Here is a 27,417-nt window from a genome sequence, read left to right as displayed (position 1 = left end):
AAGATCAAAAATGCTCAAGATGAAACTTGGAACAAATCATGTTCTGTTAGCACCAGGTGGATTCTTAAGCTGATGTGAATCACACTGAAAACAGTATGTGAAAACAAACAGGTGCAAAAAAAAATGCTCTCATAGTTACTTGTAAATAAAAAATAATAAAACCATAGTATAGGCAGTATGAATTTATTCCTAAACATTGCAAGGAAGGAACCATTATTTTTCCATTTTTCTAAACTAAATTTCATCTGACTCCAAGCCATGCAGAGTGAAATCTGCCATTTTCCCTATTGCTTCTTTGGCCACATTCTGTTGCCCTAAGTGCTGATATCTCTTGAGGTCTGGGCACTCATACTAAGAAGTTGAGCTGTGTCCCAGCTCATCTGCATATGGCCTTGACCAAAGGGGACTCCTAGATTCTGCTCCCAGAATCTGAAGCTTCCTGATAATGGCGCAGGCATGTTCTTGGCAGAACCAGAGATCCCGCCACCTCACAGAGCACTGAATGGCAGCGGGAAGCAAGTTTCCATCATGATGCCAGCCACATCCTTCCCCCTCCTACAGTTCCTCTTCTCCTAATACAGTCTACTCTAGAACCCACTTAGAAAGAGCCAAACTTTCAAAGACAACTGCTAGTTCTCCCTTGGGGCCAGAGAAACTCAGACAGCACCACACAAAGTCTTCCTAGCTGCTACCAGGGCCCGTCTTCCATGTTCCATGTGATGCCTGGGTTTGCTGAGGGAGTCTGGAGGGGCTGCAGTGACCAGAATGGGAGGAGAGACTACCTTTCATTCTTTTTCAGATGCCTATGGGAGAAAGCCAGATGATTTTTCCATCCTCCATGTCATTCTCGGATGATAGTTATTTGTTATCAGGGCTCACCTTTAGAATTTTTGCAAAATAACCCTATAGCCATTCCTATCCAGTAAAAATGGAATTTTTAAGCAAAATCATCTCAGCCTAAAAATAATTATTTAACCTTTACTCACCATAAATCAAACCACTAACCCTTGTCAAAAATTTTATGAAAAAAGACAATAAAATGGTCTTCATTCAATGTAAATGACTGCTTTTCCATTTTTCTACATTTTCATGCATTTAAAAATTGTGTATATCTATTTTTGTAAGTTTTTTTTAATATATTAATTCTTGAGAGAGAGAGAAAGTGAGCCAGTGCATGAGCAGGGGAGGGGCAGAGAGAGAGAGGGAGAGACAGAATCCCAAGCAGGTGCCACTTTCAGTGCAGACCCTGACACAGGGCTCAACTCAAGAACAATGAGATCATGACCTGAGCTAAAATCAAGTTGGACACTTAACCAACTACCCCATATTTTTTAGATATATGAAAAAATAGAAAAATTGAAAGGCAGTAACTTACACAGAATGATATAGATAGATAGATGATTGATAGATAGATAGATAGATAGACAGATAGATAGATAGCTGTGTACATATGTATGTAATTTTCTTTCCTCTTTAGGAAATACAAGTGTTAAAACCAGCATTTTCTTCATAAAGTGTACCTTTTACACTTGGAACACTATCTCTTTCTGTCCTCTTTCACCCCTTTTTTAAATTTAAAATTTTTTTAAAATCTTGTAGTTATGTTTCTGCCTTCATTTTTATAGCCTGCGAATAATGTCATCTTCTGTAAATGAATTTAATCACTTCTGTTTTTCATAAGAGAATTCAGCCTGTTCTCATTTAAAATAACAATTAAGCATTGATTTTATTCTGTTCACCTTTCTTTACATTTTCCTTTTTTCTTTTAACTTCACTTTCTCAACTTGCAATCTTTGTTTCTTTGGACATTGAAGTGTACTTTCTACTTCCTACAGTGATTATCTTCAAAATGCCAGCAGTCATTAACAGACACACATTTCTCTATTATAGGAAAGCAACTTACCACTTATTTCCCTTCCCAAAACATTCTCTTCTTGCCATTCCAATAAAATGAGAGCTTCAGACATTTTATTTTTTAAAACCTATTTTAAATGGAATGTTTCACATGTAGGAAAACACACAGCTCTTTGGTATACAGCTGCAGGAATTTTTCATCCGTATGTGGTCTGGGAACCACCACCAGGTCAAGATATTTCCATATTTCAGCAGCCCTGAAATTCCTTCAGGCCCCTTCTGAATCAACACCCACCATATCCCTACCAATGCAGTCACTGTCCTGATGATTCTTGAGCTTTTAATAAAAGCAATCCTATACTGTGTTCCTTTGTGCCTGGCTTCTTTTATTCAGCATTATGATTTTGAGATTCATAAAAACATCTGTCAGGAAATCACTCTTTTTACTATTGAGCATATTTCATTATATGAATAAACCACAATTCATTTATCCTTCTCTCACTGATGGACATTTGGGTTGTTTCCAGTTTGAAGTTATTATTAATCACACTGTCACGAACATTCACATATGTGGTTTAGGTAGACACATGCCCTCATTTTTCTTAGGCATATATCTAGGTGTGGGATTGCTGGGTAATAGTGCATATTTAACTTTATTAAAAACTGCCAAATATTATAGTTAATAATACTATATGCTTATTTGAAAGTACCCAGGAGAGTATATCCTGAAAGTTCTCATTGTGAGAAAAAAAAAAAAATGGTAACTATGTATGGTGTGGACTTACTGTGCTCATCAGTTTTCAATATATACAAATATTAATGCATTACACTGTATACCTGAAACTAATATATACTATGTCAATTATACCTCAATTTTAAAAAATCTGCCAAGGGGTACCTGGATGGTTCAGTGGGTTAAGCATCAGACTCTTGTTTTCCGCTCAGCTCATGATCTCATGGTCGTGAGATCCAGTCCCGCCAGCTTGGGATTCTCTCTCTCCCCCTCCCTCTGCCCCTCCCCTGCTCACAAATGCTCTCTCTCTCTCTTAAAAACAACAACACAACTGTCAAAAGATTTTTCCAAAGTAGTTTTACCAATTTGCATGCTGATTAGTAATATATGAGAATTTCCATAATTCTTAATCTATTCCAACACTTGCTATTGATGGTCTCTTTAATTTTGGGCATCCCCATAAGTTTATAGTGACATCTCACTGTGTTTTAATTTGAATTTTCCTGACACTAGTGATGATGAACACCGTATGTTCTTTTATGACACACATTCAACTCTTTTGTCATTTTTAAAAATTAGTGTTTCTGTCTTACTGGGACTTTATGAGGATAAAATATTCATAGGATGTATATCTCTAAGAATGAGTAAAGAGGATACAAAAGGAACTCATTTAAAATCAGTAATAAAATGATTCCATGCAAAATAAAAGGGGAAATTTTTTAACATGCAATTTATAATAGAAATCTGAATAACCCATAAACATGAAAAGATGTTCCACCTTATTGAAAAGTTAGAAAATGCAAATTAAAACATTCATGAACCATCAGGAACTTTAATCAATTGGGCAAAAACCAAAAGTGTGAGAGAACTGAGGGTTAGTTAGGATAGTGAAAATTGGGAACCTTTATAAATTATAAATTGGAACCAATGCCTTGAAGATGCACTGGACAGTATCTAGAAAACATGAACATGCACATCATTAATATTTGGCCATTTTGCTTCATGGTATATATACACTACAACACATGTAGAAAAGTGCTCAGTGTAGCCTTGTTTATACAGCGAGAATTTGGGAAAACGTGAATAATCAACAATAGAAAAAGGAACACAGAATTGTTCTAGATCAGTGGGGTAAACTACACATAGATATGTTCCACATGGACAAACCATGGGAATGTGATTTTGAATGAAGACAAGTGATACATGATCATTTACAGAGTGCTTTTATTTTGTTTTATTTTATTTTATTTTATTTTATTTTGAGAGGGAGAGGGAGAGAGGGAAGAGGAGAGAGAGAGAGTGTGAGCACATGCAAGCAGGGAGAAGGACAGAGGGAGAAAGAGAATCCCAAGTAGGCTCACTCAGTGTGGAGCCCGAAACAGGGCTTGATCCCACAAACTGTGAGATCACAACCTGAGCCAAAATCAAGTCGGAAGTTTAACCAACTGAGCCGCCCAGGTGCCCCACAGAGAGCTTTTTGAAAGCATGATAAATTACATAGTATTGTTTAAAAGTGAGAAATAAGATATACATATTGTTCTAAAAAATCTGGTGCCTATACTAGCAACATCAGCATTTCCTGAAACATGTTAGAAATGTAAATTCTTGGGGTGCCTGGCTGGCCCAGCCAGGAAAGCATGCAACTCTTGATCTTGGGGCTGTGAGTTCGAGCCCCACATTGGGTATGGAGATTACTTAAAATTAGACATGTAAATTATTGGGACCACCCTCAGACCTACTGAATCAGTATCTCTTGTGGGGGGGGCCAGCAATCTGTTTTAACAAGCCCTGAAGTAGATTCTGAGGCTTGCTAAAGCTTGGGAAATATAGATTATAGACCTACATTTTATTTTATTTTCAATGTTTTTAAGTTTACTAGAGAGACAGCATATGAACAGGGGAGGGGCAGAGAGACAGAGAGAGACAGAGAGAGAGAGAGAGAGAGAGAGAGAGAGAGAGAGAGAAGGAATCCCAAGTAGGCTCTGTACTGCCAGTGCAGAGCCCGATGCAGGGCTTGACCCAACAAACCAGGAGATCCTGACCTGAGCCAAAATCATGAGTTGGAAGCTTGAATGAGCCACCCAGGTGCACATGGACCTATTTTTTTTTTTTAACATTTATTCATTTTTGAGAGACAGAGAAAGACAGAGGATGAGTGGGGAAGGGGCAGCGAGAGGGAAACACAGAATCCAAAGCAGGCTCCAGGCTCTGAGCTGTCAGCACAGAGTCCAATGTGGAACTCGAACCTATGGACTATGAGACCATGACCTGAGCTGAAGTCAGACATTTAACTAACCGAGCCACCCAGGTGCCACAAACCTATATTTTACATAGATACCTATTTACTAAAAATAGTATAGATAGCCAGAGGAAATAAAAATATCCTGCCAATGGTTGTCTTTGGAGTTGCTCAAATATCTGTAATGTCATGTCTATAAATATAAAAATAAATCTGAAGCAAGAAGCATGAAACACTAACATCTGTTACTTATTAGTGGTGCGTATGAGGGTCTTTGTTAAGTTATTCTGCATCCTTCTGATTTTTTTGAACTTTTCAAAATAAAAAGGAGCTACAGAGAGCACAGGGTTTGTGGTTACTGAATAGTGCAGGGATTTAACGTGTTAACCGAAACATCTTAGTTCTTTCTCCATCTTCACATTTAATTAAGAATACCTTGAGATTGCAAGGCAAAATCTTTTAAAAACAAAACAAAAGAACCCATGATTTTGTAATCATTTACACTTGTTAAATTTACTGTATCAAACTTTTCGTGATTCTGCGCTCAAAACAATGTAGAGAAATAAATCAGAAAGCAGAGTGGATACTAAATTATAACTGGCGTCTATATAATCTCTATTTTAGCTCTTTAATGTGATCAGAACATTGCTATCATTGATGTAAGAAAAGTTAAAAAAGAAAATTAGAAAATACACTTATTTGAAACAAAATGTTACTTGTATTTGTTTTTATATTGGGATTATGGAAGACTAGTATAAGCAAGGCTTCTCATTGTTTTTACAATGCTTTGCTTTGTGAGACAGTTTTACTTCTCTTTTTTCCTCCTGGGAGGGCTGCCCTTCAACCCCAGAAGATAGATACAGTGCTACTCAGTACTTCCAGATTTCCCAGCTACTCTTACTGAGGATTTTTCAAGTCTCACAATTCAGATTTTAGGATGTCTCCCTTAATGTTATCTTCTGCTACATGATGTTTCTGAAAAAAGAAAAGCCACTTCCTATCACTTAGAAGATATTTGCCCAAATAACTAAGCTTAGGATGAAATCTACTTCACTCATCAGTAATGGAGGCTAAGCCCATAGAGCCAGGCTACCTTTGGCTCTCTTTCATTCAACAGTGACTCTCTCGGTGTAGCACAAAACTATAAAAACAGCCCTTGACCACAAAGGCTTAAATTCCAGTCAAGGATGTAAGAAGTATCCATTTGCAGCATTGTGTACAAAAACAACAACAAAAAATAGCATTCTATATAGCAACCATAAAGTGCTAAATCATTTGGGATGATACTGAACAGACAAGGAATTTTAAGAGAAGTCGGGCAATGGTGGAAGGTATTGGCAGGAAGGTTCTGTGAAAGAAATGAGGTGTAGAAGTTAGACAGAATTGAAGAAAACTGGGCAATAGGAATAGTGGGGGAAGCAGGAGAATAGTGTGGCTGAGGGAAGAAGGCTGTAAGGTCAGCAGGGGGCAATGAATAGCAAAGATTGTTAAGGTGTGGGAGAGAAAGTAGACTCCAGTTATGGAGCTCTGAGAAATTTAAGAGGTGCACAGACTTGATGTACAGAACATCATATGTTCCCTGATTAATAAAGATTTCATTTTTAAGTGTACTTAACCCACTTCACAAAAAATCTGGGAAATCATGCAGAAAAATAAGATCTTTCTCCATTTATTATCTTCATCATGAACTAGTATTAATATTTTATTGCCTGTCTTTTTATTTCACAATATCTGTTTCCTTTTCATTTTTTTGAAAGTATAAAAATAATGCATGCTCATTCTAGGAAGTTTGCAAAAATGACCAAAAAATGTGGGAAATACCAGTTGATATTTATGGATCATCAACATTTACATTTTTAACTCATGTGAGCCTTGCAACAACCTCAGTATCTGTAATTTACAAAGGGATTAATATAGCACAGAGATGTTAAATAAGTAGTCTAAGATCACCCAGTACATATACAGTGCTGTCACAACTTGACCTCATGAATTATAGTGTCAGAGGCCATGTACCATTCCACTGGGCTCCACTGCCTATCTCTCTTCCAAAAATTATGAGTTTGATTTCTGTGTTAGAATCCATGATATATACATATCAAGAATCTTTAAATATTTCCTTAATATAAGACACTGTGTCTAGCTGAAATATTTTCCTCTTGTAAATAATGCAACATTGAATATTTCTACACATAAATGTTTACAGGAGTGTTCAATCATCTCCCCAAGATACATTATTATAAGCCAAACTGCTAAGGCAGACATAGAAAAAAGTTGAGGCTTTTGTGTTGCTAAAATATTCCCAAAAATACCCATCTGTGTTACTGGTGCCACTCCCAATATGTAAGCAAGAAGAGACTTCTTTATATCTTTTCTGTCAGAATTGTATGTTTAAACTTTTCATTTTGAGATAGTTGTAGATTTACATGCAGTTATAAGAAATAATACAGAAAAATTCCATGTACATTTTCCCCAATTTTACTCCAGTGACATCTTGCAAAACTTTAGCACGATGTCACAACCAGGACATTACATTGACAGAGTCAAGATACAGAATGTTTCTATCACCAAAGGATGCCTCGTGTTGCCCCTTTATAGCCACACACACTTTCCTTTGTTCCAGCCTCCTCATTTCCAGATACGACTAACTTCTCCACTTCTATAACTTTGTCATTTCAAGAATGTTATTTAAATGGAATCATACAGTATGTAACCTTTTAGACTTACCTCTTTTCAATGAACATAATTCTTCGGAGGTATCCAGTTTGTTGCGTGTATCAATAGTTTGTTCATTTGTATTGCTGCTAATAATCCATAGTAACAACGTACTGTGGTTTGTTTAACCATTCATGCCCTGAAGGGAATCGGGGCTGCTTCCGGTTTGGGAGTATCATGAATAAAACTACTAAAAACATTTGTATTCATGTTTTCGTGTAAATATGCATTTTCATTTCTCTGGGATAAATGCCCCCGAGAGAGCAACTATTGGGTCATACAGTAGTTATACATGTATTTTTATAAGAAACTGCCAGTTTTCCAGAGTGGCTGTACCACTTTACATGCTTATCGACAATGTATGAGTCATCCAGTTTCTCCTCATCCTCACCAGCATTTCTTAAACTAAGTACTTTTTATTTTAGCCATTCTGATAGGTTTGTTTACTCATTGTGGTATTAGTAAATCATGTGATTTTTTTAAATTTAAGTTAGTTAACATACAGTGTAGTATTGCTTTCACAGGTAGAATTTAGTGATTCATCACTTACATATAACACCAGGTGCTCATCCCAACAAGTGCCCTCCTTAATGCTCATCACCCATTTAGCCCATCCCCCATCGAACACCCTCCAGCAACCCTCAGTTTGTTCTCTATATTTAAGAGTCTCTTATGGTTTGCCTCCCTCTCTGTTTGTGAATTATTTTTCCTTCCCTTCCCCTATTTTCATCTGTTGTGTTTCCTAAATTCCACATATGAGTGAAATCCTATTATATTTGTATTTCTCTGACTGACTTATTTCACTTAGTATATAATACACTCTCGTTCCACCAACGTTGTTACAAATGGCAAGATTTCATTCTTTTTGATCACCAAAAAATATTCCATTCCATTCCATTCCATTCCACACATACATACCACATTTTCTTTATCCATTCATCAGTCGATGGACATTTGGGCTCTTTCCATAACTTTGCTATTGTTGATAGTGCTGCTATAACCATTGGGGTACATGTGCCTCTTTGAAACAGCATTTTTGTATCTTTGGATAAATAAGTCATGTGATTTCTAATCTTTACTAACATAATACAAAAATGTGACTTCTCATTGTAATTTGGAGTTCCTTTTTTTCCCATCTTCTCAAACTTTTTGACCACTTTTGTTTTTTCTATAAACTATATAGTTCATGTGCTTTTTAAATTTATTTTATGTATTTGTATACTAATCATATGAACCCTCCATTTTAAAATTATTTTCCTGATTTCACTGAAATTACTTGAGGAAGTGTTTTAGTTTTTTTTACAAAATGTATTCCCAAACCATAATGACCACTATATTCCCAACAGATGGTTTCTAAGTCTGCTTCAAATCTCAGTCAGGTCAGTTGATTAAACTGAATTGAATTGAATTGAAGCCTTTTATTATTTTGAATAGAATCTTCCCTGCATATTATGCATAAATTTACTCAATTTCTACTAGTAATACGCTTGGTATATTATTCACTGACACTAACACATTATTTGATACCAATGGGTTATCAGCTCTCTCTAAAACCAGTTGTTTTCTTCTTCCTCTCCTTCTTCTCTTTTTCTCCTTCTCCTTTTTCCTGTTTAGTATTTTATAGTCCTGAGTCCATTTCATGGTATTGTAATGCAAGTGTCATACTTGGAAATGCAGCCATTTAAATCCACAAAATGTACATAGATTTCTGAAGAGAATAGGGATTATACATAAAGTCAAAGGACCAACAGAGCTTGAAAACTGTGTACCTGTGTGTGTTCATTCTGGTTCAGCCATGGACTTCTCATTGATCTCAGAGAAGGCCTTCTCTGTGCCTTTTCCATTTCTTCTTCTGTAATAAGGGATCACATCATTTTCTTCCCTCTGGGTCTGATCCAAGAAAATTCACTGATGAGATAAAGGCAGTGGAAAGGTCAAGACAAAAGACAGCCTTCAGTCAGGAAGATGGTCATTTAAATTATCCACCCAGGAAATACTGTAGTATCAGATGGGAGGGGATGTCGATATCTGAAGCAGAAAGCACAGGAGGCTGGTGCTGCAGGAGGCCCACCCAAGAACCATGGTACGCATTAACAGCCAATTACAATAACTCAAAACACCACGAAGGTCAGCCTCAGAAGTCTTAACAAAGCCTGAGATTATTCCAAAGGGTTGCTGTCCATACACAAAATCAGCTTGCTCTCTAGATGAAACCAGATGAAAGAACTCCTGTCGACTTACAAAGGTGAAACCATCTAAGGTGGGGCTGTGCACTGAATCTACCATTTGGAGTCAGAGAAAGGAAAATGTTGTCAGGAAAGACCCCCATTCTCTCAGGAAGAAGCAAACACTTCCAGCAGGGTGAGATTCAGTGAAACATCCATCCCTCTGAAACACATTTATTTGTGGAAGGCAAGAATTTACCCATGGAAGACAAGTCCTTTTTCTCGGCTAGCGGAAGCCATCTTCCAGAGTATTCGAAGCAAGCCCAGAATCCTCACACCTCCAGGCTCCTGACATTTTAAGGCTCATGTAGGCCAGAAGTTAGCAAGCTAAGGTCCACAAGCCAAAAGCAGCCTACCATGATGTTTTTGTATAGCCTGTAAGCTGAGAATGTCTTTCACATCTTTAAATGGTAGGGAAAAAAATCAAAGGATGAACAATATTCTGTGACACATGAAAATTATATGAAATTCAAATTTCAGTGTCCATTAATAATGTTTTATTAGGTTGCAGGCATTCTTATTCATTTAAATGTTGCCTGTGGCTGCTTTGGGGGTTACAACAGCAAAGTCAAGTCGTTGTAACAAAGACCATTTGGCCCAAAAGTCTCAAATACTTACTATCTGGCCCTAAACAGGAAAAAAAAAAAAGTTGGCTGACCCCTGATCTGGGCCATCCTCCCACACAATCCTTATATAGACCCAATAAACCATCATCTTGTTCTGTGCTTCATGCCTGTCATGGCAGGGAGCTCATCACTTCACAAGCCAGCCTGTAACTTTGACAGCAACAATCATTAAAATTATCATTATTTTGAACTCAAATCTCCAACCCTCTGGACCTAATTGTGCTCTATTAAAATGACCTACAATAAGTCTACTCCCTTCATGCATGATGACAAAATGAAATGAGAAGAAAATTCTTCCTTGTTAAGGTGTTGTCAGCTGCTCAACAGCAGAAGAGTAAGGGAGGGAAGGAGCCAGTTACCTCAGAGACTCACCAAGTCCCACCAAGCATGCTCCTGGCCTTGGCTGCTCACAGGGGCCAAAGCTGTGGTCCTGAAGGAGCTAAATGAATTTCTTTTTTGTCAATATCAGGTTAGCCCCTGTGGAGCAGTCTGGCTGTGAACCTGGCCCCCTAATTCTCCCAATGGCACATCTTGAGTAACTGAATCCCTACCATTTAGCCTTCTGTCCCCAGCCTTTTCACTCTTTGGCCTATAAACTTGTCTAAAGGAAGCAAGGAAAAGTATGTTAAGTTATAAGGTAATCTCAGGAATCATCTTGTCCAGTGCTGCTCAAAGAGAGGTCCGTGGACCAGCAATATCAGAATCACCTGAGAGCTTGTTAAAACTGCAGGATCTCAGGCTCAATCAGACCTTCTGAATTAGAATCAGCATTTCCACAGGATCTCTAGGTGATTCATACGCATGGCAAAAGTGGAAAAGTATACAGCTAAATCTACAACCATCCTATAAATTGGGGGCCTCAGGTTTAAATTTAGTGACTCAAATCTTATATCTGGTTCTCTTTTGCTCTTCTAAGTAGCACCCACAAATACCCAGGAGAAGTCGTGATCATGCCTTTCAGCATGAAGTAACCCAGAAGGCTGCCTCATCCTGATTCTCTCTCTTTATTTAAAACCAGTACTCCTGGTGATCAAATGCTAGTCCATAATCAGCTAGCTCTGAGCTTAATCTCTTCATGTCTAATGTTAGTAAACCATTCAGCTAAAATACATACACATAAATTCTTAAATAAATGTCTGTCTTTCAATGTCCTTCAAAGGGTGGACGGTTGAACAAATCATGGTCCATCCATACTAATCAAACCACTCAATAATAAAAAGGCACAAATTATTAATATACAGAAAACCTTGGATAAACCTCAAGCAAGTCATGCTGAATGAAAACAGCCAATCTCAAAAAGATATATAACTTCATGATTCAATTTATATGATATTCCTGAAATAACTTAATTAGAGCAATGGAGAACAGGTTAGTGGGTGATAGGGACTGGGTACGAGGGAGAGGGTGGGTATGGCTATAAAAGGATAACATGAGGGAGTCATAAGGGGATAAGAGTTTTTCTGTATTTTGATTATGGTGGTGGTTACATAGAGCTACACTAGTGAGAAACTGCACAGAGTTAAACACACATATGCGTGTGCACACACACACAAGAACAAGCACTGTTGATGAACTCTGAATAAGCTTTGTGAATTATACCAATATTGATCTCCAGATTTTGATATCACACAACAGTTATGCAAGATGCAAATGCTGGGGAAGGCTGGATGAAGAGTGCACAGAATCTTCCTGTACATTTCTTAGCAACTTCCTGTGAATCTGTGATTACTCCACAATAAAATTAGCTTGAAAAGGGATAATTTCAAAAATGCATTAACAAACAGATGAATGAATGAGCAAATCAACAAAACAGAACATTATCCACAATAGGAGTGGGAGGCAGGTCCCTTTCAATTTGGAATGTTTTCTTTTTTATTATTATTATTATTATTACAACATGTTACTAAGACTCCATCAGTTATAAATTCTGTCCTCTAATTTGGCTGGTTCTAACTAGACATAGTCTTTGCATTTGGATAATGAGGAGACATTTTTAGCCTTCTGATAACTGTACCTAAGATATGATTATATAATAAATCAAAAGTCAAAAATCTAGAAACATTTATTAAGAATAAATCTTGTCTTTCTGTAAAGGCACAGAAATACATCATGCCTCACACATTATACTCCTATCGAAGACATTTATTTGGGGCTGAAAGAATTAACAACACATTCATGGGACTATGAGGTCAATATTTTCATATGTAGGCCCTGCCCCCACCTCCTGGATCTCAGATTTTCTTCTTAACAGCCATCTTAGCTAAAATGAAAATGGACTGTGCAGTTGAACATAATAGCCACTTTTGCCCCCGCACATGTAATTGCTTGAATTTTAGTTTTAATTCTCCCTCTCTCTTGCTGTAATTATGAACACAATTAAGTGTCAGAGGTCAGAGCTGCTCAATTTTAAGAAGAGAGGAACAGTCAAGATGAACTCCTTTTCCTGCCTTCAAATACCAATTGCTAAAACAGCTACAACTAACATTTTCATAGTGCAACTGATAACACACTTTCACTTAGAAATATCCATTTAGGGGCCAACTCAGACAATATGGAAAATGGTGTTAAAAACTACTAAAGTAGGAACAGAGAACTGCATGTACATTTTCCAATGAATCAGCAAAAGCCTAAGTACAACTGAGTACACTGATTCCAAGGAGAACTGGGACACTCCACCCCTTGCTAAAATCTCTCATGCTGATGTTTTTGAACTCCTGACCATGGCCACCATCACCCTCCAAAAGAACTTGTATGTGTCCTGAGCTTGGGGAAAGGAAAGAGAGTTAAAGGTACGAACTAGGACTTGAATCTACCAAACAATTGTAAAAGGTAATGGCTTGAATTTGAGCCAGAGTCTACCCAGTGGGGGAGGGTGTCACATTAATTGGCTGCAAGACCTACCCATGGACCAGCCTCTTGGTTCTTTGTGACTCCTAGTTGATAAACTGAGTGCTTATGGAAATCAAACAGGGCAGAGTAGTTCCAAGGGCTCCAGAATCCTCAACAGGTATGTGCTTTGGGAAAAGCAACACTTATTCAAGGCTGCAGCAAGGAATATTGAAATGAGTCCAGAGCCAAACTAGAACCCAAATACAAAATTCAAAAGGACAAGCGGTAGTGTCACTAAATGAGAAGGGGCAAGAAGCAGAAAAAAAGCAAGACTGGGGCACAGAGCCCCAAAATCAAGCATCAAGGTGCAGGTGTGTCCACCAGGAATGATTGGGGCATTACCTAGAGCAGATATTGTTTCTTGCAGCTGTCTTTTGTGGACCATGCAGAATGCAGGCAAGCTGGATAAGCTAAAAAGATCAGAAGGAGGGCAGACTGGAGAGATGTGAGTAGAGGGAAGGAAATAAGGTAGTTATTTTCCTCAGGCACCTTATATAGTACAGTGGAAAAGTTAGATGTATTCATCAGTAATTAAAAGACAAGCATATGGGCATATGGGAAGTTTCCTTACTAGAGAAATAAATAGTGGCCCATGGGAATATGGGAAAAAGAAAAGTTGGTTTTGATTCAGGGAATCTTAGAAGGCTTTGCTAGGGAAGAAGCATTTAAACTGGATTTTTATAGGTAGCATTTTAAGAAGCAGAGATGGGGAGAAAAATCCTGAGAGAGAGAAAAGCAAGTTCAAAAACAAGGAAGGTAAGAATATATGAAGTATCTTTGCAATGTATTATTTGAATATAAAGAGAGCAACTGACCTCATAGACCAGTGGGCCCAGAAAGATGAAGGGGAGACCAACTTAGACCACTTTGGGCCTTGCCTGATACAGAAAGTTACCTACATGGTGGATATTGTGGGAAATGGGGAAGCAGAATGGAGCAGGCAAAAATGTCAGTGAGCAGAACGTGTCAGAGAGACATTATGAGGTTCTTGACTAGAGGTAATTAAGAACCTGAAGAAGTGGAGGATGACTGGAGGTAAGTCAGTGGGAAAAGAGTCAAAGATAGTTTTGAGATTTCAAACCGGTATTACTGGAAGATGGTAATGTTGTTAAAAAAAATATTGGTACTAGGATATTATGAGATGGTTTTAAATATTTTTTTTCTTTTTGTCAAATGATTCATGTCAAAAATATACATTTCTGCCTACTTTGAAAATCATGTATGAGATTGTAACTTTAAAACATTTCTCATATTAATTTAGCTGAGTTCTTTACATTGAATTCAATAAAAGCAGAAACTGAGACAAGAATTTGGGTCCCAAGCACATGATTTACTGAGAGTGCTCTTGGGAGAAATCTGTGAGTAAAAGAAGGAATCAGTGGGATAAGGAAACTAGCTAAGCAAGACTGTGGGTTCTTCTGGAGTTCAACCTCAGGCTTGATCCCATGGGAATCTTTTGAACATGAATTGCATCACAGAGTTGGTCCCAATATTAAGCAAAGGGATCAACTTTTTGTACCCCTGAATTCATCAGTCCTCGGCTTCAGGCACTCCTGGGCCAGTGAGATAAGCCTAATATCTTGGCTCCTAGTAGCTTAAAGCAATTCTCTAGAGAAGGGAGCAGGTGTGAGCCTTTAGTTAACATTCACAGCAGCTGGGCATGTGTGTACCATCCTAATACAAGGAACCTACGTGGGGTACCATCACTGCCCACTGCCTACAAGTTTGGTTGTCCACCATAGATAACTAAATATATTCTAGGGTATTACAAATAAAGTATATTTTGATAACTCATTATTTCTTTAAATTTCCCTTGTCTCCCCTAATGAGGATGAGCTAAAAGAGAATATGTTCCAACTCACATCTCTAAGGGGGACATCTTGGACCAAGGTCTTTGAGATAGCAAGAATACTGCCAAGAGAGTGTCAAGCTCTCTGAAACTTCCTCTGTTTTTAACCCAACTTCTGTCTTCTCCACAGAGTGTCATGGTCAGAATATACTCTTGTCTGAATCTGAGTCATGATCTTTGTTGCCTGATAACATTTTAGCTTAACCATCCATTGATCTCAAATAACAGGAAGCATCTGAGCCCAGACATAGAATAAGAATTGAATAAGTGCCTAGGCTTTGGTGCTGAAATTCTGAATCAACCCAGACTATCTGTAAGAAGAACTTTTAGATGAGCTCTGTGTGGTTGATAAGCAAGAGTGAATGATTTTCAGGAAAAGTCAGGGTCATAGCTTCCTTGCTTGTAACAAAGAATCAATGAAGGCAGTAGTTGGATTTGATTACTTCACGAATTTGTGAGGTTTTTGGAACATGACCATAGAAAATAGTCTATGCAAGGATTGTTCGTTAAACAAGAAAGTTTTAAAAAGTATTCCAAAGGAAAAAAATGGAGTTATATCACAAGGACACAGGAGCTAGTTTGAAGGAGCACTTGCTGGCCAAATCTAGGACAATTTGAGCACCAAAATATTTAAGGAAGGTAATCTTTGAGTCTATACCAAAAATAGCTAGACAAATCAATAAATAAACAAGGGGAAAGGGAGGCTCTTGCTCAAAAAGAATGCTGATTACTGGCTGCAGATACAGCGTATGAACTATAGTTGGAATATCATTATTTTGCAATTATCATAACAAAGACAGGATCAGGCAAGACTTATCAAAGGATGCTAAATTCATGGAGAAATTTTGATAAGGAGCAAGATGGTTGCATGGTCTTAAGCGTCTTTGACAAACTGTTTTACTAGTTGCAAATGAAGTATATTGACTATACTGTAAGGAAACTGGGAAACCCCTTGATGAAGAAAAGCTTGGACGACACTTTGGTTCATCAAAATCAACATGACTAATGAGGGGCTAAAGGACATAGTATGCCTCTGAATGTGATGTCTTGACAAGCACACAACATCCTCCACGCAGTATTCCAGCTGAGAATGTATAACCTCAATCTAGGGACAAAGAACTCTCAGAAATCCCCAAATAAAGACTATTCCATTAAAAGGAGGCACTTGAGTTACTCAAAACTGTCAATTTCATAACTGAAAAGACAGGCTGAGGAACAGTTCCAGATTAAGGAAAACTAAAGAGATATGACAGTCAGTTGAGCATCTGACTTCGGCTCAGGTCATGATCTCATGGTTCGTGAGTTCGAGCCCTGCATTGGGCTCTGTGCTGACAGCTCAGAGCCTGGAACCTGATTCAGAATCTGTGTTTCCTTCTCTCTCTGCCCCTCCCCTGCTTGCACTCTGTCTCACTCTGTCTCTCAAAAATAAATAAATGTAAAAAAAAAAAAATTAAAGAATGTCTTTATCCTTATGAAATCCATACTTAAGAATTTAGGGGTAAAGAGGCATAATATATGTAATGTACTCCCTAATGATTTACAAAAAATCGATTTATGTATATGTGTATGTATGCATATGCATATTTAGAAAGAGAGGAAAAATGACAAATAAACAAATTAAGTCAAAATGTCAACAAAAGATACATCTGGGTATTCCTGCATCTTTTCTGTAGGTTTCCAGATAAAAAGTTATTTACAATTAAGATGTTTTTTTAAAAAAATAGGGGCAAATATATTGGTACCTCAGTACAAATATATCAATACCAAAATGATTCCCTGCCAGCTGAACAAAATGGAATCCATTCCAGCACACCATCAATGACCTGGCCCCTAGACCACTACTGATACTTCTAAAGTGGCTTCCTCCTTCTCAAATGCTCCCTCTCTGATCACTTGGCCCACCGCACATAAAATGATATGCCTAAAAGAAGCACAGTTAAGTGCTGCCCCTCTTGTTTTAAGGTCCCCTGTTGACTACCAATTACAGATCAAACTCATTTTTGACCTTCAAAACCCTCCAAATATGACCCTAAATTGGTATTCCTTCCATATTTTCTACTATCTGTAACAAAATGTGGTGTAATAGAATATGAGGCTTAGGGTCAGAAAGACCCCAAGTTCTCACCTAACTCCAAAATGCATTGTGTGAGATCAGGAAAATTTGCTGACCTCTCTCAGGTGCAATTTCTTCATTTGCCCCCCCCCCCCCGCCCCTAAAAGGAAATTATAATGCAGAATATATAGGATGATGATAAGGATGATTATATCACCATGCTTCATCACAGTCCCCCAAGTCTATAATAATTACCATTCCTCAAGTCATTACAGAAGCTTCTTCTGACTGGAAGTCCTCGTCCTTGACTGTTTTCCTCTGTGAGAGCATTCTTTGATCTAATCTCAGTCTCGTATCTCCTGTGGAGGCCTTCCATCTTCCCCACACATTTGCAATTGCTCTCCCTTCTGCATTCTCATAGCCCTTTGTTCATATCTCTATTTTAAATTCATGTTTTATTTTCCATCTTTGTCTCAGTATTGGACCAAAGGAGCTCTCAATAAGTGTGGGCTCAAAGCATGTGTGCCTTATGGAGTACTGGGGGATAATACTATAAAGAATAGTAAATACACATATATTATTATCTCCCATTTTGGATTACACAAATTCATTTAGAGTGGTGGCCATGTCTTCATGTATCCATCTGAATTCCCCACAGGGTACTCAGCAGAGTGGAATGGGGTTCTGTGCCCTCACTTTCATTGAAATAATAATAATGATAGTGATAATAATAGCTAATACTTATTGAGCATTTACTAAGCTCCTGGTCCTATCTTGGGCACTCCATACATATTAAAACATTTAATCCTCACAATGATTTCATGAGATACATACACTTTAGTACTAGTCTCATTTTCTAGATAGGGAAACTGAGCCCCAAAGAGGCTAAATAACCTGCCACAGCCAGTAAAGCAGTGGAGCCAAGAATGAAGCCTAGAGAGCTGGGCTACAAAACTCATTCCCTTAACCATTACTCTGCACCATTTATCCTCGGAATATATTGGGATCTGAAGGACAGTAGATTGCCACTATGACAGCAAGGAGAATGTCTGTAAACAGGGAAGACTGTCACTAGAAGATACAATGCCGTAAGGCAGCCATCCCACCTGGTCATTCTCAGGAGGACATGCTCTTTTATCTGGTGCCTTTTCAGCAATAATACCCTGCTTTCTTCTAGTGTCTTCCTTTTTCCTTCCCCCAGGCCAGCAGCCACTCTTTTACTATCAGTTTACCTTTGTGGGCTCCACATCCTGGATGCCTTACCACCCAGCCTCTTCATTAAATTTTTACTGTGACGATGATTTGTAACAACAACCCCCTAAATCTCAGTGGTTTACAACAACCAATGCCTACTCTTCTTATTCTTCTCTAAAGGTCAGCTGTGGTTTGGCTACTCTTGGTTGGGCTTACCTGGTTCGGGTGGGCTGGGCTGAACTCAGCTCCATGTGTTTTCATAATTTTGAAACCAGATTAACACAAAGACAAGTTCTTCATAAGAGAAACAGTAGAGCAAAAGAGGCTAAACTAACTACAGAGCATATTTAAGTCCTGTGCACATGATACACCTGCTAATCTCCATTGGCCAAAACAAGCTGTCTGAACCCAAAATGAACAGGGCAGGGAGGCAAAATCACATGGCAAAGGAGCATGGAAATATAACTATGTTTTAGGAAGGAATGAAAAAGTAAGAATAATAATCCTATCTACAGAACTCTCCAATGTCCCAGAGACAGCAAGGCAGGGATTTCCCCACACAGAGAGCAGTAGGAACAGCACAAAGCATGGCTTACCCTTGGGCTCTGATGTGGACTCAGCCCCAGCAGTCATTTGGAAGTGGATGGATGAGACCACACCATGAAGGATGGCCAGAGAGCATACTCATGCATAATGCACCTGCCTCAGAAAAATCACATTGCCCCAATCTGAATGAGTGGGGTATGATTATGCAGTCAACCAACAAATAGCTACTGAGCATGGAATTACACTAAGGTGGTGTTTTGAGTCTCAAAGAGAAATGGTACATCAAGGGCCAATTGACCTCTCTAGGAAGACAGGACTAAAACACTTGCAACACATACTGAAGGAGCCAGTGTGTGATTAAGTTCTCAACCACATAGAGGAGCTCCTAGAGAAAAGGACAGTATTTTACAAGTGATAATTGCACAGCACAAAGCACACGCAGAGAAAGCCTTGGGGAGTTGAGAGCTTTGAAAGAGGACCTTGAATGTCCTATAGATAGAAAGAACAGATAGAAAATGTTAGATATGCATTTCCAGAGAGGATAACTGGATGAGTCAGGAGAGACGGGGGACAATAATAGTGTGGGATATTATAGGACTGTCATTTAAAAGAGTTTTAGAAAATCATATTCCAGGAGCAAGAGAGGGATAAAGGAAAATGGCCTGAACTGACAAATCCTGTGGCTGCCTTGGTCTGAAAGAAATTCCTGAGCTGTCTTTTTGAGTTCAAGTTCTATTTTCTGTGTTATTTTTTACTATTTCAAGCCCGTTCACTTTCTAACTAAACTGTGTGGAAAGAAACAAAATTTAAATGATTCAACATATGTCACCCAGAACTACTGGGCCCTGCCGTTCTTTTTTAAAGACAACCCCCATGAGGGTTCTATTTTCAGCCGGAGCAGATTTCCATTTCAACCAGAGCTCCTTGGGGTGCTGCGTTTCCCTTCTCTCCTATTCAGTGTGGGAGCCAGTTGGGATTCTTTAAAAGACCCGCTGTGTTGCTGAGTGTCCTGGAAGAATGCAGCATTGCAGCAGATCTAGCTAAACCAATAAATCATGACCCGGACACACCAGCCATTGGGCCCTCCTGTTTATCACCAACAAAAGGAAATGCAGCACCCCAGGGGTTTCTTTCTTCCTCTGTGCCAATGCAGCACCCCAGGGGTTATAACAGGAGGAGGAAGAATTAAAAGCTGAAAGCTAGATATTTTTCTACCTTGAGTTAAAATGCTACTTTGGGATTATAAATGTCATTACAGAGACTTCTAGTGCTCACCCAGATCTGGCTGTAGGAGCATGGGAAGATGAAATATCCCTACTCTGTTGCTGTGGGTGGTGATATTTGGCTGTTTCTGGCCAGTGGACAGAGATGCGTGTGGAGCAGTGAAAGACCTCACATTTCTCTAGTGTCTCTTCCCATGACTGTTGAGCAAGGAGGCTGCTTGCTCCTGACACTGCAGCTAATAGTTAGTGGTGCCCCATCAGCCTGGACTGCCACGTTACTGTCTGGAGAACAGTGGTCCTGAAGGATTTCTGGGACACTCAGAGGGCATTGCCTAAGCAAAAAATACACCACCTTTGCTGTATTTAGGCACTAAAATTCCAGAATTATCTGTTATCACAGTTTCACCTACCTCTGCTGACTGATAAATGCTAACCCGTATCTACAAGGGTCTAAAAGACAGTGACCTTGACTTAGGCTAGAAGATTTAAGACGAGGCAAAATAGAGCCCAGTGCAGCAGTATCTGGGCAGCATAAAGTAACCCCCCAAGCTCCAGTGTGTGTTTTTAGTCCTAGGTGAATCCTTCACAATCTCATTTAGAACCTAATAGGTCTTAGTTTAGATACAATTCTAACACAGCTTCTTCTTTCTAGCTTAAAGCACAAAGTCAGAAGGGAGGGTGTTCAGAGTTGGGCTTACAGCAACAAACAGAGAAAGCTGACAGTTTATCAGCTTGGGTATTTCTGTGGCACTCTTGGTCCCGAATTAGGTGAATTTACAAGTTCCCATAAATTTTCCTGGGACTTTCTGAAATGTCATTTAGTTTGTATCTTGGCAGATTGTTTAATATCTTCTCTGTGACCCACCACCCTGTGGTGCCAAACTTTACCTAAGGAGGATACAGTGGGAAATATCATGAGCACGATGTTGTTGAGGAGAAGCCAGTGCAAGCTCATTAACTTGGACACATACTCTGGCTTCTCACCACTGGCCCACAGCACTGGATCTGAGTGTAGACACAAAATGCATAAGGAACTATAAGGCATCAGGTTCTTATTATCAAAGAGCAGTGTGATTTGCAGAAGCAAACTCGTTATAAAAATATGGACATTTTGCAACCCTGTCTAGTATTGCAAGCTTCACTTGTATTGGACATGGTCTCTTGAGGACCCTTTTCCAAGGTTAAGTTGACCTACAACTAGTAATACCAGGTGTACAGAACTATAGATCTTTGATTGCCGTTTTCTCCTGCACACTTGACCACTGTTCACGGAGAGCAAAGTTGACAGGTGGTGCCTGAGGGAGATTTGCTGGAAGCTAACAGATCACATTTGTGCTATAACCATTAGATGTTTATATCTAGAACATCTAGATGTTCATAACCTACCTCTAAGGCCATCCAAATCCTATGGTTTACTATGCACCATGGGGCATTTCTCCACATCTGAAGCCAAGCAAGGAGGGGGTGACTGGCAGAGAAACTGCTGAATTTAATTTTCTAACCAGTTATCTCCCTGAATAGATACCTTTCTTATGAAAATGCCTTGAACTTTAAGAAGAGAGGTGCCCTATATTCTTGGCCAGCCTATCTTCCAGAATTGCATCTAGCCCATGAGCACTTTCTGGCATTTATGTTTAGTAACCAGGAGTTTGGAGTGATGTTCAAAGGAGGATACCTGAGGGTGATCTATGCCAGGTAACCAAGAATTACCTGCAGGAGGCCCCCACCTCAGTGGCACATGATGAAGCATCCTCAGTAGAGTCCCTATTGAGTTAGGAAACATTCACAAAGCAAGAATTCAATGGTGACCAATTCTTTCACAAATTGGGTGAAGTCAAAAGCCTCTCATTCTACCTATCACTGCCACAGGAATAATCAGAGCTCTGCAGTGGTCATTTACAAAGTGGGTTGTCAGACACAGTCCTTTGTGCGCACAGTTAAGAGCAATGAATTTGTGGACAGGGGTCCTTATCTCAGCTGTACCCTTCTCTATCACTCAGAGCAAATGGTCAGGCTGAAATGGTGGGACTAAATCGTGAGAGGAGGACACTAGCAACTACGGTCTGATGTTCCAGGGTGTGATTATACTAACGACAAATATATGGATAGTTTAGGGCTTGTCATGATCTAGAATTAAATAATGACTTGCAAAATTTAGAAAATAAAGCAGTTAAGATGCTAGTCTCTCTGATCTACCCACTTTACAAGGGAATTTATTATTATTATTATTATTATTATTATTATTATTTTAGAGACATGGAGCTAAAACCAGATAAGTTCTTACTATAGTAACTGAGGTCACAGTCATCTGTGCGTTGCAAACTTAAGAATGCATATAATTTGATCAAGGAAACCGCATTTGCTCACTTTCAAGGAACTTCCTCCTAATACGTGACAGTTAACCATTAAAAATTAGCCACTTTAGTCTCATATGGCAGAGATTTTGCTTATTTCTGAGGAGCCATGAAATGAAGGATTTAATAACTGTATTTTTGTCCTCTCAAAGCTTAAAAGTAGAATTATCTCCTATTTCTGCTCCTAAAGGTACAATACAGAGGCCTGTCATTTGCTGGTAAAAAGGTTGGAAAGAAGAATGATCTGGGGGCAGTGGGTACTATTTCAACATGGTACTTTTCTTTCAGAAAACTAGAGCAATTGAGGGACAGGTAAGCACAAAGAGGAATGTTGTTAAAGACCTACTGTTTCTTCCCTGTTTGAGGGACTCTGATACAACACTCATGGAAGAAGACAGGTACAGTGAGTGTGAATGTTAAGTTTGTGTATAAGATGGACGGTGGAAGTGTTGGAATACTTCCTGAAATCATTCTGCGTGACTATGTACATCTATCAACCTAAAGCTCATCCTTACCCACACACCTGGCAGCACTGTAACTCATATCAGAATATTTGAGTATTTCCACTAATCTCAATAGGTCTATTTACAGTCTCATTGTTAGCAAAAACTCACCTTCTATACGGGACTGTCAGAAATGAGAGGCCCTAGACCACTGCTGTCCATGATCTAATGTCCTCATCATACTGGAGCTCTGACCTTTCACTGTTCTAGCTTGGCCATCTCCCTGAACTTGGGGCCCATGGGTGGACATCAGGGAATCTGTGAACACTGAAAACTCCATGAAAATGTGTGTGAGCTTTTGTGTGTGTGTGTGTGTGTGTGTGTGTGTGTGTGTGTGTGTGTGCGCGTTTCTTACAAGAAGGTCCGTAGCTTCCAACTGTGTCTTAGAGTAGTTCTGTAATGCTCACTCCAAAGAAAGGAGAGAAACACTGGCCACAGAAGGAATGTATTCTATAGTGTATACCCAGCTCAACAACACATTTACCCTTTCTGTCCTCTCAAAGTCTCTGTGAGGATACAGGCTCATCTTGGTCCCATTCCACATTCCCCTCTGTTTCTTCTCTTTCCTTCACATTTTCTCCTCCCCCTTGAAGCATCCTTAGCCCCCAGTGAATCACATCTGGTTGCTCTCTGACGAAATTATTCCCTCATGGGTGTTAACTGCAGAACATATTATGTCTCCCACACTCCTTTGCTCTATGTTTAAAAAAAAGAAAAAAAAAAAAAAAGAGTGAGAGTTCACACCAAAGGAATGAATGTAACAGAATTTCAGACACTGTGGTCTCTAGACTGAAATTACTTAAGGATCCTTCCCAGCACCTTTCCAATCCCACCAGCAAGTGACAATACTGTGCTGCTTCCCTGTGTGACTGATTCCAGACAAGTCATTTCCTAAACTACAGGAAGTCAGCAAAAGGACACAATTCTGGTGCAACAGAAGAAGTAGCAGCCAAACTTGCTGACAGAGTAAATAAGAGTTGGCCGATTTTCATGTTAATTTGTAATCTGATCATGTGGCCTTATCTCTAAATTGTACAATTACACCTCTTTAGTAACCTCAAAGAACCTATATCAATGTCCTATCTACAAAGAGAAAAGGGCAGAGCATGGCCAGAATCCCTTATCTTGCTTTTCCTAAAATGTAGAACAGCATCTTCCAAAAGAAAGTCCAGGCATGGATCTCCCTCACTCCAGGACAGAGCAGTCTGTAGCCTACAAGTCCCTTCTTCCCACCCCCTGGGAAGAGGAAGAAGCCCCCACATTATCCTCCCGCTGATCCATCCCAGCATGCTCATGGAAGAATCTGGAGCTCCTCTAGCACCCTCTCCCCTCCAGTTCCTCAAAAACACACCCCACAACCCAAAGGGTACCCCCACATATGTACAGACATCAGCACCTTCCTCCTGGAGAAGAGACTGTAGTAATTATCTGTTGACAGTTCTGAGAAACTGTCTATGTTTAATAATGCTTAAATAAGCCTGCAAAAAAGGATCACTCTAGACCCTCCCCGCAGCTTCTTCAAGTCTCCTGTGACAATCCTGAAACCTAATCATCTTCCATATTTTGCCTACTTTTCTGAGCAATAGTGGGTGTGCATGTGTGTCTCTTTTCCATTATCATTAATGGGAATTGGGAGCACTTAAGAGGCAAGCCTTTCCCTAGAGATGTAATTTCATGCATTAAGATATCAAAACATGAGAGAATACACATAGATATGTGGTGGATTCATACGATTGGCTCCATTAACACTAATGGGAATGAGGCCCGTGTCTCCCTGCCACACTGACGGGACAGATATAGAAGAGCTGGCGCCTCAGGAGGCCCAGGCTTGATGACTGACCTCACCCTTGCATGTAGTTGTTTTCAAAACCAGCTGGATAAATACAGCAGAGGCCTCTGATTGAATATAGATACCAGGTCCTCACCCTGGCAGCAGGCAGTCTATGAGGTATGGCTTTAAAGGAACGCATGAGACGGACTCTATAAGCCACATAAACATCAGTCATTTATGGTCACATTATTCAAAGAACAGACAAAGCAAATTAAGGATATATGTTTTCCTAGTGTTAGAAAAGGAGACAGCAGGCCCAAAATGGAGTCACTTATGCTAAACCCCACCAAGACTTAAAACCTAACTGCAGCTTCAGCTTCTCCCAGAAATATGATCTTTAACCAGCCAACCTGGAATTTCTTTGTCAACACTAAGATGTAATCCACTGATAGACTCCTTCCATTCCCAGTAGGAGGGCAACCTTGCCAAAAACAAAGCATTCTTCACTAATAATTTCCTTTCCCACTCTGTCCCTGCCTTTAAACACCTTTCCCTTTCTTTAGCTCTTTGGAACTCCTTTCTATTGCTAGATGGGATGCTGCCTGATTCATGAATCATTCAATAAAGCCAATCAGATATTTAGAATTGAATTTTTGTTATTTAACTCTAGAAGGGAGATGCAAAATCCTGAACCTCAAAGACTTACACCTGCTGCAGACTCAAACTACCAACAGGACCAGGTACTCCCTGATGGACTCACTTTCCACATCATTCCACTCCAAGCCTTGTCTGCCTTCTCTCTTTTAGGGTAATATTTGCACTTGCCTTTCCTTTGATGTCTTCTCTCTGTCATACTTACTGACACTCTCTCCCCACTGAGTGTTTTGTATATCCAACATTTACTTGATTACAAAATCCTAGACCCTTCAAAACATAAAATTGCGTGGAGGTATATCATCTTAAGGAAGGTGACAATATGGTCAAATTATTCACTAAGATCCATTAGTTAGTGAGAAATAAATATCAAGTATCCAGAAAAAGCAAAACAGTAAAGTGTAGCAATTAAAACCTTAGAGTTAGACATTCCTGAGTTCCAATCAAATGTTTAATGTGTAATCTTGACCAAGTCATTTAATCTCTCCTGTTTTCACATCTGTTAAAACAAAACAAAACAAAACAAAACAAAACAAAACAAAACAAAACATGTCTACTTCATAGGATTGTTGGTAAGCTTTGGATCAGTAATCTATGGCCATAATAATGCCGCATAAAATAATATGCACAAAACCTCAGTGACTTAAAATAAACATGTACTTTTGCTTAATAATCTATGGGTTGGCTGGGAGGCTCTGCAGATCTGCCTTGGGTTTGGCTGATTTGGGCTTACTTGCTTATGCATCTTTGATTAATTGGTTGTTTAGTCAGGTCTACCTAGTCAAGGACGACCTTAGTTGGGATGGCTCATCTGTGCTTCATGTGGTCTCTCATTGTCCAGCTATACCCTACACCTGTTCTCCTGCTGGCAGGGGTCAGAGAGAGAGGGTGGCAGTGAACATGGCCTCCTAAGGCTTGGAACTGTTACACAATCACTTCCACTGCACCTTATTAGTCCAAGTAAGTCACATGTTCAAACTCAAACTCAAGGAGTGAGGAAATAGATTCTATCTCTTGCTAGGCATTGCTATGATGTCATTTTGCAAAGGGTGTGGTAAAAGAAGAATAGATGACTGTGGTCATTTTCCAGTCAGTCCTCCACAAAGCTAAATGAACTTGTAAAGGGCTTAGCACAACACTACCACACAGCAAATTGCTTAATAAAATACATCAATTGTTAAAACCATTATAACCATACTATAATTCCTAGTTATTAATGATACAGTATTTTATCTGACACATTCTATGCATCTCTTCACATTCTCTTCATGCCAACCTCTTCCAGATTCATAAGCAATTGCTCTGGTCTTAATTAGTGCACAAACCATCAATTCTGCTTGGACCTTAGTGGCCTGACTGCAAGTTGCTTTCCATAGGAAAGTCATCAGGCCCTCTATACAGCTGAAAGTTTGGTTTGTCTCATGACATCTGGACTAATGTAAAATGTCACACTGTGAGGCATGGGGTCTGTCACCCTGAGGAGCTGGTAAAGCAGCTGGATGAACAAACTGTGGTGTGGAAGAGCCAGTCCTCTATGGGGTCACCTTTGACCAGTGGAAAATAGGACACAGGAAGGAGCAAACAAATAAATGTCCTCTCCTTATCCTCTCATGGACTGTTCCATGAGCAGAATCTTTATAAATCCTGTCCAGAGACATTGTGTGGGGTTGAGCAAACATACCTGCCAGACAACACACTGTATCTACTCACAGACAGATCATCATGAAGCAGTGACTAGTAAAGCATCCTATTATCTTGTTCTCCACACTTCCCTGCCTCACTTTATTTTGTCTTCACCCTCCAGTCTTGTGTCTGCATCTCCCAAATAAAGCACTGGCACTTAATCCTTGCCTCAGGCTCTGTTTCCGTGCAACTCTAAGATAAGTACATTTATCATATATCTTGTGCATATATTACATTTATATGTTATAAAAGGTTTAAGGATAAATAATAATGTACCAATATTTGTCTAATGATGAAAGCCTATAGGAA

General features: G+C 39.2%; 1 long non-coding RNA gene across 3 annotated transcripts in view; it reads right to left on the bottom strand.

Annotated features, from left to right (window-relative positions):
• LOC125936821 (uncharacterized) overlaps nucleotides 1-27,417 on the bottom strand; it is a 315,020-nt gene that overhangs the window by 177,326 nt on the left and 110,277 nt on the right. For 2 of the 3 annotated variants that reach the window (XR_007462138.1, XR_007462140.1), the window contains exon 3: nucleotides 9,308-9,446. This is a non-coding gene — a long non-coding RNA (uncharacterized LOC125936821). Of the gene's footprint in view, nucleotides 1-7,801; nucleotides 9,447-27,417 lie in introns of those variants that run through there. The other variant, XR_007462139.1, reaches the window with a different exon arrangement.

Source organism: Panthera uncia, assembly GCF_023721935.1.
Source record: "Panthera uncia isolate 11264 chromosome A3 unlocalized genomic scaffold, Puncia_PCG_1.0 HiC_scaffold_11, whole genome shotgun sequence".
Lineage (NCBI taxonomy): Eukaryota > Metazoa > Chordata > Mammalia > Carnivora > Felidae > Panthera > Panthera uncia.
The sequence above is the reverse complement of the archived record's forward strand: the minus strand, read 5'-3'. Positions and strand labels throughout refer to the sequence as shown.